Source organism: Mesoplodon mirus (genome assembly GCF_964341445.2).
Source record: "Mesoplodon mirus genome assembly, chromosome: 5".
Classification (NCBI taxonomy): domain Eukaryota; kingdom Metazoa; phylum Chordata; class Mammalia; order Artiodactyla; family Ziphiidae; genus Mesoplodon; species Mesoplodon mirus.
Window position 1 is genome coordinate 30,075,021 of NC_138980.1, and position 15,851 is coordinate 30,090,871.

The following is a 15,851-nucleotide window of genomic DNA, read 5'->3' on the forward strand; positions in this document are numbered from 1 at the left end:
ACCTCAGTTTAACTTAATTACCTCTTTAAAAACCCTATCCCAAATACAGCCACATTCTGAAGGATCAGGGGTTAGGACTACAACACATGAATTTTGGCGGGGGACACGATTCAGCCCATACCACCATCTAATCGGACTTGACACATCAGGGAAACTCCAGACATTCACTGTGGGCAGGATGAAGAGGGCAGGGGTCAGCAGGAACAGGTGGAGCCCAGTGTGGGGATTCAGGCAGGCCTGACATGGCAGCTGGGCTGTGGCATGGACGAGGCTTGGAGGCCACACATGGGAGCAGCCTGAGGGCTCTCCTCAACATGTCAGAAGCCATGCTGGAGGGAATTCCCTGGCAGTCCAGTGGTTAGGCCTCTACACTCTCACTGCTGAGGGCCCAGGTTCAATCCCTGGTTGGGGAACTAGGATCCCACAAGGCGCTCTGTATGGCTTTAAAAAAAAAAGAAGAAGCCATGATGGAAACTGTTCATTCCCCTCCCATGGCTGTTGATGGGATTTCTTTCTGTCAGGCCAGTGTGATGAACCTTAGAAAGCGGGTTCTGATGGGAAGTCATGTGTGTGTCCTTCAAAAATAATGAATGGGAACATGAATTAACGATTACTGAAGACTTGCATTTTGCTTGCAGACCAAACTTTTGAAAACATACTTCTGTATTTTGGGACTGAACAGGGACCTTTAAGGAAATGTTTGCCGATGTGGTTTAGAAGAGAGTCAGTCACTCAGCATGCCAATGGGAGTCACTGATTATACCCACATTCCTAAGAGAAAAGTTTCTGAGCTCCTGCCAAATGCCTGGTTTGGGCTAGCTGGTCTCACTGGTTGTCTTCACCTGGCTCAGCTGTGACGTTTACCTGACACCGAGGTGGAAGCTGAGGCTCAGAGTCGTGAACTGATGTTTCCTGAGCCCAGGATGCCTGCCCCACCAGCCGGCCAAGCCTGTGGGAGCCAGGACCTGGGTGCCCTTGTCCTTTGGCTTTTGTTGGATTATACTTGAAGTTCACTGAACTCCACATATTTGAAATGTGTAATTTGCTACATTTTGACATATGTGTACACCTGTGAAATCCCCACAGATGAACATGTCCATGACCCTCAAAACTTTCCTCTTCCCTCCTTGAATTCTCTCCCTTCCATTCTTTCCCACCTGCCATGCACGTATTGCTGATTCCTACACAATTAATTAGCGTTCCTCTTTTTAAGATTTTTGAAGGAATGGAATCACACAGTATGTATTCTTTGTGGGGGGAGGGGAGCCTGGTTTCCTTCACTCAGTATAATTATTGAGAGTTTCTTTGATTCTTTTGCATACATTGTTAGTTCATTCTTTTTCATTACTATTATTATATGGCTATACCACAATTTGTTTATCCATTCAGCTGTTAATGGATATTTTTGTTATTTCCAGTTTGAGGCTGTTACAAATAAACATCCATGAACATTCATGTACAAGTTTTTGTATGGAATATACTTTCATTTCTCTTGAGTATAATACTTTGGAATGGAATGGTTGAGTATCTGATAGATGTGTGATTAACTTTTTAAGAAACTGCCAAACCATTGTTCAAAAACATTGTACCATTTTACGTTCCCATCAGCAGTGTATGCGAGTTTCATTTGTTCATATAATGTCTTTTTTCTTTGGCCGCTTTTAAGATTTTCTCTTTATCCCTGGTTTTAAGCAATTCAATTATGATATGGCTTGGTGTAGTTTTCTTCATGTTTATTTTGCTTAAGTTTCATTAAGAGTCTTGAATCTGTGAGTTTGTAGTTTTCATCAAAATTTGAAAAACTTCTTGGCCATTTCTTCTTCAAATATTTTTTTCTGTTCTGCTCTTTTTCTCCTCTCCCTTGGGACTGCAATTACACACGTATTAGGCCACTTGAATCCCAAAGTTCACTGACATGCTTTCTTTTTAAAATAATAATTTCCCTCTGTGTTCATTTTGGAGAGTTTCTATTGCTGTTTACTAATCTTTTCCTCTGCAATGTTTAATCTTCCATTAATCCTTTCTACCTTATTTTCCATCTCAGACATGATAGCTTTCATCTCTAGAATTTCAGTTCAGGTCATTTAATATCTTTGATCTCTCTACTTAACCTTTTGAGCATACACTATGCAGGTATATTTCTTGTTTTAAGGTCCTCATGTGCTAATTCTAACACCTATGGCAGTTGTGGGTCATTTTCAGTTAATTGATTTTTCTGCTCATTATGGGGTCTATTTTCCTGCTGGTAATTTCTGATTATATGCCAGACATTTATGAATTTTACCTCTTTGGGTGCTGGATATTTTTATATTTCTATCAATATTCATGAGCTTTGTTATGTCGTAGATGTTACTTGTAATAGTTTGATCCTTTTGGATCTTGTTTTTAGATCCATTAGGTGGAATCAGAACTATATTTAATGTAGGGTTGATTATTCCCTACCACTGAGGCAGGACCCTTCTTGGTACCCTACTCAGCGTCTGAACAGATGCTCTTCCCATCCCTGTGTGAGAGCTGGGCACTGTTCCCTCTAATCCTTTCCCTGGCTTCAGGTTGTTTCTTCACACACGTGCTGATCAACCCTCTGTGGAATACCCCGTGAGGACCCTTGAAGGTCTCCATGGTTCTCTGTGTGCAGCTCTCACCTACCAGGTCCTCTGCTCTGCAAACTCTAACTACCTTGGCATCCCTGCACTCACAGTTGCCAGTTTCCACCTGTATTTCCTCTCCCTGTGCCACATCCTGGAAACTCTCTCCAGGCAGGAAGCCAGAGCAGTCGTCTTCTGTGTCTCTGAGGATCAGTCTCTTTCCTTGCTTGATCCCTGTATCTTCAAAACCATTGCTTCATATATCTTATTTGTGGACTTTCTATTTTTGTTTGGGTTTTTGATATTATTTGGGCAGGAGAGTGAATCTAGTCATTACTACTCCCTCTTGCCTGGAAGTAGAAAAACATAATGTGACCTTTAAAATTTGGGGTAATAATTATAGATTTATAGAAACACATTGTACCTATGTACCTATGTAAATCTAGTCATTGCTACTCCATCTTGCCTGAAAGTTGAAATCCATGATGTTGCCTTTTAAATTTTTTGGAATAACTTTAGTTGTATAGAAACATATTATGTACCTATGTACATAACCATAGTATGTTTGTCAAAAGTAAAAAATTAACTGTGATACAATGCTCTGACAGGTGGAATTCTAAGATCGCTCCCAAGATTACCACCCCTTGCTGTACACACCTTGCCTAACTCCCTCCCCATGAGTGTAGGCAGAACCTGTGATTATGATGATATGATTGAGTTACTCAACCTATGATTGAGTTACGTTAAAAAGGTTATCCTTGGTGGGCCTGACTTAATTAGGTGAGTCCTTAAAAAAGACTGGACCCTTCCTTGAAGCATGAGAGGGTGTGTGGAGGGGACCACATGGCAAGGAACTGTGAATGGCCTCTGGCCAGCAGTTAGAAAGAGAATGGGAGCCTCAGACCACAGGAACCACATGGGTTTGAAAGAGGACCCAGAGCTCTAGAAACCCTCAGATGACACATTGACTTTAGCCTCATGAGAGTCTGAGCAGAGAACCAAGTTCATCTGTGTCTAGACTTCTGATCACAAATACTGTAAGATAGTAAATTTGTGTTGTTTTAAACTGCTGATTTGGTGGAAATCTGTTATGCAACAATGGAAAATGAATATAATTACTATTAACTAAAAAGAACCAGGTCAAATTCATGAGTAACAATAACCCACTATTCATCTAGCAAGATTTCAATAAAGGTTAACGTGAAAAAAAGAAGACTAGTGTGAAGACGAGCATGAAGCCATGGGCACTCCCGTCACCTCCAGTTGTCAAGATGATTTTCACACTCTCATATTGTGTGTCATTTGGAGGTGGTTAGAATTCTGATCAAGAATGGATCTATTATATGAGAAAATATTTGCAAATCATATATCTGATGAGGATGTAGTATCCAGATATATAAAGAACTCTTAGAGCTCATCAACAAATAGACAAACAATCCAATTTAACAATAGACAAGGGGCTTGAACAGACATTTCTTCAAACAAGATATACAGATGGTCAACAAGTACATGAAAATGTGCTCAGCATCATTCGTCATTAGAGAAATGCAAGTCAAACCCATAATGAGATACAGCTTCACATCCAATAGGATCTGTTGGTGAGGATGGAGAGAAATTGGAACCCTCATCCTCTGCTGGTGGGGATGTCAAATGGTTCAGCCACTGTGGAAAATTTTGGTGGGTCTTCAAAATGTTCACTATGGAATTATCATATGACCCAACAATTCCACTCCTAGGTATATACCCAAAAGAATTGAAAACAGGTATTAAAACAATGCATGCACGTCCACTTATGTTCATAGCAGCACTATTCACAATAGCCAGAAGGTGGAAACAGCCCACATGTTCATCAAGGAATATATGGATAAACAAATTGTGGTATGTACATACAATGTAGTACTATTAAGCCGTAAAAAAGAATGAAATACTGATACATGATACAAAGTGAATGAATCTCAAAAACATTTTGCTAAGTGAAGGAAACCAGACATAAAAGGTCACATACTGTGTGATTCTATTTATATGAAATATCCAAAATAGGTTAATCCATAGAGACAGAAAGCAGATTGGTGGCTGGGCGGAGGGAGGAAAGGGAAGCTATTGCTTGATGGGTACAGGATTTCCTCTTGGAGTAAAGGTAAGGTGTTGGAACTAGATAGAGGGAACTACATAAAAGGGGTGGTTGCCCAACATTATGAATCCCCTAAAGGCCACTGAATTGTTCACGTTAAAATGGTTAATTTTATGCTATGTGAGTTTTACCTTAATTTTTTTAAAAAAGAATAATCTGGGGCTTCCCTGGTGGTGCAGTGGTTGAGAGTCCGCCTGCCGATGCAGGGGACACGAGTTCGTGCCCCGGTCCGGGAGGATCCCACGTGCCGCGGAGTGGCTGGGCCCGTGAGCCATGGCCGATGAGCCTGTGCGTCCGGCGCCTGTGCTCCGCAACGGGAGAGGCCACAGGAGTGAGAGGCCCGCGTACCGCAAAAAAAAAAAAAAAAAAGAATAATCTGTTATACAAAAGAATAAAGTTATATCTTAATCAGTGGTAACTGACTTTGTAATTCTGCTATCCATTTTTAATGTGAACTACAGACTTTATTTAGATCTTCTCACCAGTTTTTCTTCTAATGTCCTTTTCCTATTCCAGGATCCCACCCAGGAGACCACATTGTATTTAGTGGTCATGTCTCCTCCTCAGTCTTTCCTTGTGTTTTATGACTGACAATTTTAAGACATATTGGTCAGGTATTGTGTAGAATGTTGCTGAATTTGGGCTAGTCTGATGTTTCTCATGATTAGACTGGGTTACTAGTGTTTGGGAAGAATACCACTGAGGTGGATTGACACTATCATGACATCATGTCAGTGGTCTATGATGTCAACATGACCTATCACTGGTGACATTAACCTTGATCACTTGATTAAAGTGGTATCTGCTAGATTTCTCCATTATAAAGTTACTGTTTTCCTTTCCCTCCTCTACATTTTGGAAGTAGGTCACTAAGTCCAGGCCATACTCAAGGAGAGGGGAATTTAGCTCCACCTCCTGGAGAGGGAAGTATCTACATATATTACTTGGAATTCTTCTGTAAGGAAGATTTGTCTCTTTTCCCTATTTATTTATTTATTTATCTAATCATTTATATCAGTATGCACTCATGGATATTTAATTTATTCTTTGGATTATAATTCAATACTACATCATTTATTTTGTTGCCTAAGTTGCTCCAGCTTTGACCATTCTGAATTCTTTTGCTATGGTTTTGTTCCTTTGATGTACCACCCCCCTTTTTTAAAGCACTTCCTTATTTTCTGGCACTGCAAGATACTCTAGGCTTATCTTGTATTTTTCCTGCCCTGTGTCTAGAATCAGTCATTTCTCCAAGGAGTCATGGTTCTTTTTATTGGAGAATGATATTTAGAAACCAAGATCTAGGTGCTGAATGTGCTTGTTGCTACAAGAGTGTCACTGGCTGTAGGTCTTCTCTGCAGGCAGCTAGGATTATTATTTACTCTCTATTCACATAACTGTAATTATTTCATTTTTTTTTATTTTTTTATTAGTTTCTGCTTAATAACAAAGTGAATCAGTCATACATATACATCTGTTCCCACATCCCTTCCCTCATGCATCTCCCTCCCTCCCACCCTCCCCATCCCACCCCTCCAGGTGGTCACAAAGCACCGAGCTGATCTCCCTGTGCTCTGCGGCTGCTTCCCACTATCTATCTACCTTACGTTTGGTAGTGTATATATGTCCATTCCTTTCTTTCGCTTTGTCACAGCTTACCCTTCCCCATCCCCATATCCTCAAGTCCATTCTCAAGTAGGTCTGTGTCTTTATTCCCGTTTTACCCCTAGGTTCTTCATGACTTTTTTTTTTAATTCCATATATATGTGTTAGCATACGGTATTTGTCTTTCTCTTTCTGACTTACTTCACTCTGTATGACAGACTCTAGGTCTATCCACCTCATTACAAATAGCTCAGTTTCGTTTCTTTTTACGGCAGAGTAATATTCCATTGTATATATGTGCCACATCTTCTTTATCCATTCATACGATGATGGACACTTAGGTTGTTTCCATTTCCGGGATATTGTGAATAGAGCTGCAATGAACATTTTGGTACATGTCTCTTTTTGAATTGTGGTTTTCTCAGGGTATATGCCTAGTAGTGGGATTGCTGGGTCATATGGTAGTTCTATTTGTAGTTTTTTAAGGAACCTCCATACTGTTCTCCATAGTGGCTGTACCAATTCACATTCCCACCAGCAGTGCAAGAGTGTTCCCTCTTCTGCACACCCTCTACAGCATTTATTGTTTCTAGATTTCTTGATGATGGCCATTCTGACTGGTGTGAGATGATATCTCATTGTAGTTTTGATTTGCATTTCTCTAATGATTAATGATGTTGAGCATTCTTTCATGTGTTTCTTGGCAGTCTGTATATCTTCTTTGGGTAAATGCCTATTTAAGTCTTCTGCCCATTTTTGGATTGGGTTGTTTGTTTTTTTGCTATTGAGCTGCATGAGCTGTTTATAAATTTTGGAGATTAATCCTTTGTCAGTTGCTTCATTTGCAAATATTTTCTCCCATTCTGAGGGTTCTCTTTTGGTCTTGTTTATGGTTTCCTTTGCTGTGCAAAAGCTTTGAAGTTTCATTAGGTCCCATTTCTTTATCTTTGTTTTTATTTCCATTTCTCTAGGAGGTGGGTCCAAAAGGATCTTGCTGTGATTTATGTCATAGAGTGTTCTGCCTATGTTTTCCTCTACGAGTTTGATACTTTCTGGCCTTACATTTAGGTCTTTCATCCATTTTGAGCTTATTTTTGTGTATGGTGTTAGGGAATGATCTAATCTCATACTTTTACTTGTCCCTGTCCAGTCTTCCCAGCACCACTTATTGAAGAGGCTGTCCTTTCTCCACTGTACATTCCTGCCTCCTTTATCAAAGATAAGTTGACCATATGTGCGTGGGTTTATCTCTGGGCTTTCTATCCTGTTCCATTGATCTACCTTTCTGTTTTTATGCCAGTACCACACTGTCTTGATTACTGTAGCTTTGTAGTATAGTCTGAAGTCAGGGAGCCTGATTCCTCCAGCTCCGTTTTTCGTTCTCCAGATTGCTTTGGCTATTCGGGGTCTTTTGTTTTTTCAAACAAATTTTGAAATTTTTTGTTCTAGTTCTGTGAAAAATGCCAGTGGTAGTTTGATAGGGATTTATTGAACCTGTAGATTGCTTTGGGTAGTAGAGTCATTTTCACAATATTGATTCTTCCAATCCAGGAGCATGGTATATCTCTCCATCTATTTGTATCATCTTTAATTTCTTTCATCAGTGTCTTATAATTTTCTGCATACAGGTCTTTTGTCTCCTTAGGTAGGTTTATTCCTAGATATTTTATTCTTTTTGTTGCAATGGTAAATGGGAGTGTTTTCTTGATTTCATTGTCAGATTTTTCATCAATGGTGTACAGGAATGCAAGAGATTTCTGTGCATTAATTTTGTATCCTGCTACTTTACCAAATTGATTGATTAGCTCTAGTCGTTTTCTGGTAGCATCTTTAGGATTCTCTATGTATAGTATCATGTCATCTGCAAACAGTGACAGCTTTACTTCTTCTTTTCCAATTTGGATTCCTTTTATTTCCTTTTCTTCTCTGATTGCTGTGGCTAAAACTTCCAAAGCTAAGTTGAATAAGAGTGGTGAGAGTGGGCAGCCTTGTCTTGTTCCTGATCTTAGTGGAAATGGTTTCAGTTTTTCACCATTGAGGACAACATTGGCTGTGGGTTTGTCATATATGGCCTTTATTATGTTGAGGAAAGTTCCCTCTATGCCTGCTTTCTGCAGGGTTTTTATCATAAATCGGTGTTGAATTTTGTCGAAAGCTCTCTCTGCATCTATTGAGATGATCATATGGTTTTTCTCCTTCAACTTGTTAATATGGTGTATCACATTGATTGATTTGCATATATTGAAGAATCCTTGCATTCCTGGAATAAACCCCACTTGATCATGGTGTATGATCCTTTTAATATGCTGTTGGATTCTGTTTGCTAGTATTTTGTTGAGGATTTTTGCATCTCTGTTCATCAGTGATATTGGCCTGTAGTTTTCTTTCTTTGTGACATCTTTGCCTGGTTTTGGTATCAAGGTGATGGTGGCCTCGTAGAATGAGTTTGGGAGTGTTCCTTCCTCTGATATTGTTTGGAAGAGTTTGAGAAGGATGGGTGTTAGTTCTTCTCTAAATGTTTGATAGAATTCGCCTGTGAAGCCATGTGGTCCTGGGCTTTTGTTTGTTGGAAGATTTTTAATCAGTTTCAATTTCAGTGCTTGTGTTTGGTCTATTCATATTTTCTATTTCTTCCTGATTCAGTCTTGGCAGGTTGTGCATTTCTAAGAATTTGTCCATTTCTTCCAGGTTGTCCATTTTATTGGCATAGAGTTGCTTGTAGTAATCTCTCATGATCCTTCGTATTTCTGCAGTGTCAGTTGTTACTTCTCCTTTTTCATTTCTAATTCTATTGATTTGAGTCTTCTCCCTTCTTTTCTTGATGAGTCTGGCTAATGGTTTGTCAATATTGTTTATCTTCTCAAAGAACCAGCTTTTAGTTTGGTTGATCTTTGCTATCGTTTCTTTCATTTCTTTTTCATTTATTTCTGATCTGATCTTTATGATTTCTTTCCTTCTGCTAACTTTGGGGGTTTTTTGTTCTTCTTTCTCTAATTGCTTTAGGTGCAGGGTCACGTTGTTTACTCGAGATGATTCCTGTTTCTTAAGGTGGGATTGTATTGCTATAAACTTCCCCCTTAGAACTGCTTTTGTTGCGTCCCATAGGTTTTGGCTCGTTGTGTCTCCATTGTCATTTGTTTCTAGGTATTTTTAAATTTCCTCTTTGATTTCTTCAGTGATCACTTCGTTATTGAGTAGTGTATTGTTTAGCCTCCATGTGTTTGTATTTTTTAAAGATCTTTTCCTGTAATTGATATCTAGTCTCATAGCATTGTGGTCAGAAAAGATACTTGATACAATTTCAATTTTCTTAAATTTACCAAGGCTTGATTTGTGACCCAAGATATGATCTATCCTGGAGAATGTTCCATGAGCACTTGAGAAAAATGTGTATTCTGTTGTTTTTGGATGGAATGTCCTATAAATATCAACTAGGTCCATCTTGTTTAATGTATCATTTAAAGCTTGTGTTTCCTTATTTATTTTCAGTTTGGATAATCTGTCCATTGGTGAAAGTGGGGTGTTAAAGTCCCCTACTATGATTGTGTTACTGTCGATTTCCCCTTTTATGGCTGTTAGTATTTGCCTTATGTATTGAGGTGCTCCTATGCTGGGTGCATAAATATTTACAATTGTTATATCTTCTTCTTGGATCGATCCCTTTATCATTATGTAGTGTCCTTCTGTGTCTCTTCTAATAGTCTTTATTTTAAAGTCTATTTTGTCTGATATAAGAATTGCTACTCCAGCTTTCTTTTGATTTCTATTTGCATGGAATATCTTTTTCCATCCCCTTACTTTCAGTCTGTATGTGTCTCTAGGTCTGAAGTGGGTCTCTTGTAGACAGCATATATATGGGTCTTGTTTTTGTATCCATTCAGCCACTCTGTGTCTTTTGGTGGGAGCATTTAGTCCATTTACATTTAAGGTAATTATTGATATGTATGTTCCTATTCCCATTTCCTTAATTGCTTTGGGTTCGTTATTGTAGGTATATTCCTTCTGTTGTGTTTCTTGCCTAGAGAAGTTCCTTTAGCATGTGTTGTAAAGCTGGTTTGGTGGTGCTGAACTCTCTCAGCTTTTGCTCGTCTGTAAAGGTTTTAATTTCTCCATCAAATCTGAATGAGATCCTTGCTGGGTAGAGTAATCTTGGTTGCACTTTTTTCTCCTTCATCACTTTAAATATGTCCTGCCACTCCCTTCTGGCTTGTAGAGTTTCTGCTGAGAGATCAGCTGTTAACCTGATGGGGATTCCCTTGTGTGTTATTTGTTGTTTTTGCCTTGCTGCTTTTAATATGATTTCTTTGTGTTTAATTTTTGACAGTTTGATTAATATGTGTCTTGGCGTATTTCTCCTTGGATTTATCCTGTATGGGACTCTCTGTGCCTCCTGGACTTGATTAACTATTTCCTTTCCCATATTAGGGAAGTTTGCAACTATAATCTCTTCAAATATTTTCTCAGTCCCTTTCTTTTTCTCTTCTTCTTCTGGAACCCCTATAATTCGAATGTTGGTGTGCTTAATGTTGTCCCAGAGGTCTCTGAGACTGTCCTCTGTTCTTTTCATTCTTTTTTCTTTATTCTGCTCTGAAGTAGTTATTTCCACTATTTTATCTTCCACCTCACTTATCCGTTCTTCTGCCTCAGTTATTCTGCTATTGATCCCATCTAGAGTATTTTTCATTTCATTTATTGTGTTTTTAATCGATGCTTGATTCACCTTTAGTTCTTCTAGGTCCTTGTTAACTGTTTCTTGCATTTTGTCTATTCTATTTCCAAGATTTTGGATCTTGGAAATAGAATCTTGGATCATCTTTACTATCATTATTCTGAATTCTTTTTCAGGTAGACTGCCTATTACCTCTTCATTTGTTAGGTCTGGTAGGTTTTTATCTTGCTCCTTCACCTGCTGTGTGTTTTTCTGTCTTCTCATTTAGCTTATGTTACTGTGTTTGGGGTCTCCTTTTTGCAGGCTGCAGGTTCGTAGTTCCCGTTGTTTTTGGTGTCTGTCCCCAGTGGCTAAGGTTGTTTCAGTAGGTTGTGTAGGCTTCCTGGTGGGGGGGACTAATGCCTGTGTTCTGGTGGTTGAGGCTCGATCTTGTGTTTCTGGTGGACAGGTCCACGTCTGGTGGTGTGTTTTGGGGTGCCTGTGGCCTTATTATGTTTTTAGGCAGCCTCTCTGCTAATGGGTGGGTTTGTGTTCCTGCCTTGCTAGTTGCTTGGCATAGGGTGACCAGCACTGTAGCTTGCTGGTCGTTGACTGAAGCTGGGTGCTGGTGTTGAGATGGAGATCTCTGGGAGATTTTCGCTGCTTGATATTATGTGGAGCTGGAAGGTCTCTTGTGGACCCGTGTCCTGAAGTTGGCTCTCCCACTTCAGAGGCACAGCACTGACTCCTGGCTGCTGCACCAAATGCCTTTCATCCACCCGGCTCAGAATAACAGGGAGAAAAAGTAGAAAGAAAGAATTAGTAGAAGAAAGAAAGAGAGAGGGAAAGAAAGGAAGAAGGGAAGGAAGGAAGAAAGAAAGAAAGGAGGGAGGGAGGGAGGGAGGTTGGAAAGAAAGAAAGAAAGAGAGGAGGGAGGGAGGGAGGAATGAAAGCAAAAGGAAGAGTGAATGGAAGAAGGGAGGGAGGGAGGGAGGGAGGAAAGAAAGAAAGAAAGACAGGAGGGAGGGAGGGAGGAAGGAAAGGAAAAGAAAGTGGAAAGAAGAAAGGTGGGAGGGTGGGAGGGAGGAAAGAAAAAGAAGGAAAGGAGGTGTGGAGGGAGGGAGGGAGGGAGGAAGGGAAGGTATGAAAAAAAAAGGAAGAGCAGGTAAAGTAAAATAGAATAAAGTATGAAATATAGTAGCGTTATTAAAATTAAAAAGTAATTATTGAAAATAAAACGGACAGATAGAACCCTGGGACATATGGTGGAAACAAAACTATACAGAGAGACTCTTGCACAGAAGATTACACATACACATTCACAAAAAGAGAGCAGGGGGGGAAATCAAAAATCTTGCTCTCCAAGTCCACCTCCTCAATTTGGGATAATTTGTTGTAAAAAGAGGAAAAGGGCGAGAAGTCTGAAATCTTGCTCTCTAAGTCCACCTCCTTAATTTGGGATAATTCGTTGTAAAAAGAGGAAAAGGGGGGAAAGTCTTAAATCTTGTCCTCAAAGTCCACTTCCTCAATGTGGGATGATTCGCTGTCCATTTATGCACTCCACAGACGCAGGGCACATCAAATGGGCCGTGGAGCTTTAATCCACTGCCTCCGAGGCTGCACAGAGAGATTTCCCTGTCTCTGCTCTCACAGCTCCCAGGTCTCAGCCTTGGACCTGGCCCCGCCTCTGCACGTAGGTCGCTGGAGGGCGTCCGTTCTTCGCTCAGGCAGGACGGGTTTAAAGGAGCCGCTGATTCGGGAGCTCTGGCTCACTCAGGCAGAGGGGAGGGAGGGGCGCGCAGTGTGGGGCGGGCCTGCGGCGGCAGAGGCCGGCGTGACGTTGCAGCAGTCCGAGGCGCTCCGTGCGCTTTCCCGGGAAAGCCGTCCCCAGGTCCCGGGACCCCGGCAGTGGCGGGGTGCACAGGCCCCCCGGAAGGCAGGGCGGACAGTGACCCGCGCTCGCACACAGGCCCCGCAGCGGGGGCGGCAGCAGCAGCCCCAGCGTCCCACGCCCGTCTCCGAGGTCCGCGCCTTTAGCCGTGGATCGCGCCTGTCTCCAGCGCTTCCCCAAGCAGCCCTCTTAATGCCCTCTCCTCGCGCACCAGGAAACAAAAGGGAAAAATGTCTCTTGCCACTTCGGCAGCTCCAGACCCTTTCCCCAGACTCCCTCCGGGCTAGCCATGGTGCACTAACCCCTTCAGGCTCTCTTCCTGCCGCCAGCCCCAGTCCTCTCCCTGCGCTCCGACTGAAAGCTGATACCCGAGCCTCAGCTCCCAGCCCCGCCCACCCCGGAGGCCAAGCAGACAAGCCTCTCGGGCTGGTGTGTGCCTGAGGGCACCTATCCTCTGTGCCGGAATCTCTCCGCTTTGCCCTCCACACCCCTGTTGCTGTGCTCTCCTCCGCTACTCCGAAGCTTTCCCCCTCTGCCACCTGCAGTCTCCGCCCGCGAAGGGGCTTGTAGTGTGTGGAAACCTTTCCTCCTTCACGGCTCCCTCCCACTGGTGCAGGTCCCATCCCTATCCTATTGTCTCTGTTTATTCTTTTTTCTTTTGTCCTACCCAGGTATGTGGGGAGTTTCTTGCCTTTTGGGGGGTCTGAAGTCTTCTGTCAGCGTTCAGTAGGTGTTCTGTAGGAGTTGCTCCACGTGTAGATGAATTTCTGATGTATCTGTGGGGAGGAAGGTGATCTCCGTGTCTTACTCTTCCGCCATCTTCCTCTGGGTCCTGTAATTATTTCTGTATGCATCTGTCTGTGTACATAACATAAACATGACCTCATAGTAATGTCTCTGACTAATCCAGCTTCCCCCTTTGCTTATTTATAACTTCTTTCTTGGACAGTGAGAAACCAGGCTCTCATTACCCATAGTTTATTTACTCACTTGTTCAACCCCAATATATATGTATAGTAATTTCAAAATTGCTACCCTGTACCCCTGTGTGAAACAACTATACCTTCCAGAGTACAGCATTTATGGACAGTTCCTTTGGTCTTCAGCCTTACAGTTCTCAGTTGAAACAGTATTTTGCAAAGTGACTTAGGTCAGTTACATGTTTTTCCCCACTACCTTCAGTGAGGTTATGTCGTGTAATCTTAATATAGTTATATTCATTTGTTTCAGCCTGCATTCCACCCTGGGATTTTCCAGCATCCTGGATATTTTTTAAAATTTGTATCCATTAAAGTTTCCTCATTGTGATGTATGATCCAATAGTTTTTGACAAATGCTTGGAGTATATCCATCACCCCAGTACCATGCAGAACAGTTCCATCACCTCACAGCTCCTCCATGAGTCTCCTTGTGTTTCATTCCTCCTACTCCCTCAACCTTTGGCAACCACTGACCTAATTTCCGTCCCTACAGTTTTGTATGGCCTGGATTTTTTTATAGCAACTCTTTTTATTAGACATTAAAATTGCTGGTAAGCAGAGGTTCTTTTACTTTGTGTTTGAAGTTAGTTGATACCAGGATTCAAGTCCAGTCCTGACACTTACATTGCCCTAAATCTCAATTTTCTCATCTGTAAATGAGTATAAAAAAATATTCCTAGCCTCATGGGGGTTCTATGGAGGACTCAAGAAGATAACAGTTGTTGGCACAGTGCCTGGCACATAGTAAGTAATCAATAAACTTGATGATAATAATACTTTATATTTGCTATCCTCATCATCACCATGGTGGGATATGAAAAAAGAATATTAAAGAGGCCAGGAAATGCTGCCGTCTTGTGTTGCTGGTGGCCATAAGAATGTACACATGGGCCCTTCCCTACAGAGGATGGAAAGAAGGCAGAGAGGATGTGACTGCAGCAGGGCAGGATTGATCCTCCGCAAGTCCTCCTCTGGTGTTTGTGGTGCCTGTGTGTATTATCCGGGTTGATCCTGGAGTTAGTTACGGCTTCCTGAGGAGACAGAATCATCTGTCTGTCATTCAAAAATTGCCCTAGACTTCCGGGTAAGATGGCGGAAGAGTAAGACGCGGAGATCACCTTCCTCCCCACGGATACACCAGAAATACAGCTACACGTGGAACAACTCCTACAGAACACCTACTGAACGCTGGCAGAAGACCCCAGACCTCCCAAAAGGCAAGAAACTCCCCACATACCTGGGTAGGGCAAAGCGGAGAGATCCGCACACAGAGGATCGGTGCCGAGCAGCACTCACCAGCCCGAGAGGCTTGTCTGCTCGCCCGCCGGGGCACGCAGCGCTGGAAGCTGAGGCTCGGGCTTCGGTCAGAGCGCAGGGAGAGGACTGGGGCTGGTGGCGAGAACTCAGCCTGAAGGGGGCTAATGTGCCACAGCTAGCCGGGAGGGAGTCCGGGAAAACTCTGGAGCTGCCGAAGAGGCAAGAGACTTTTTCTTCCCTCTTGGTTTCCTGGTGCGCGAGGAGAGGGGATTAAGAGCGCTGCTTAAAGGGGCTCCACGGACGGGCGCGAGTCGCGACTGAAAGCGCGGAGCCCAGTGACAGGCGTGGGACGCTGGGGCTGCTGCTGCCGCCGCCAAGAAGCCTGTGTGCGAGCGCAGGTCACTGCCCACACCGCCCTTCCGGGAGCCTGTGCAGCCCGCCACTGCCGGGGTCCCGGGATCCAGGGGCGGCTTCCCTGGGAGAACGCACGGCGCGCCTCGGGCTGGTGCAACGTCACGCCGACCTCTGCCGCTGCAGGCTCGCCCCGCACTCCCTGCCCCTCCCTCCCTCCCGGCCTGAGTGAGCCAGAGTCCCCGAAGAGGCTGCTCCTTTAACCCTGTCCTATCTGAGCGAAGAACAGACGCCCTCCGGCGACCTACACGCAGAGGCGGGGCCAAATCCAAAGCTGAGACCTAGGAGCTGTGAGAACAAAGAAGAGAAAGGGAAACCTCTCCCAGCAGCCTCAGAAGCA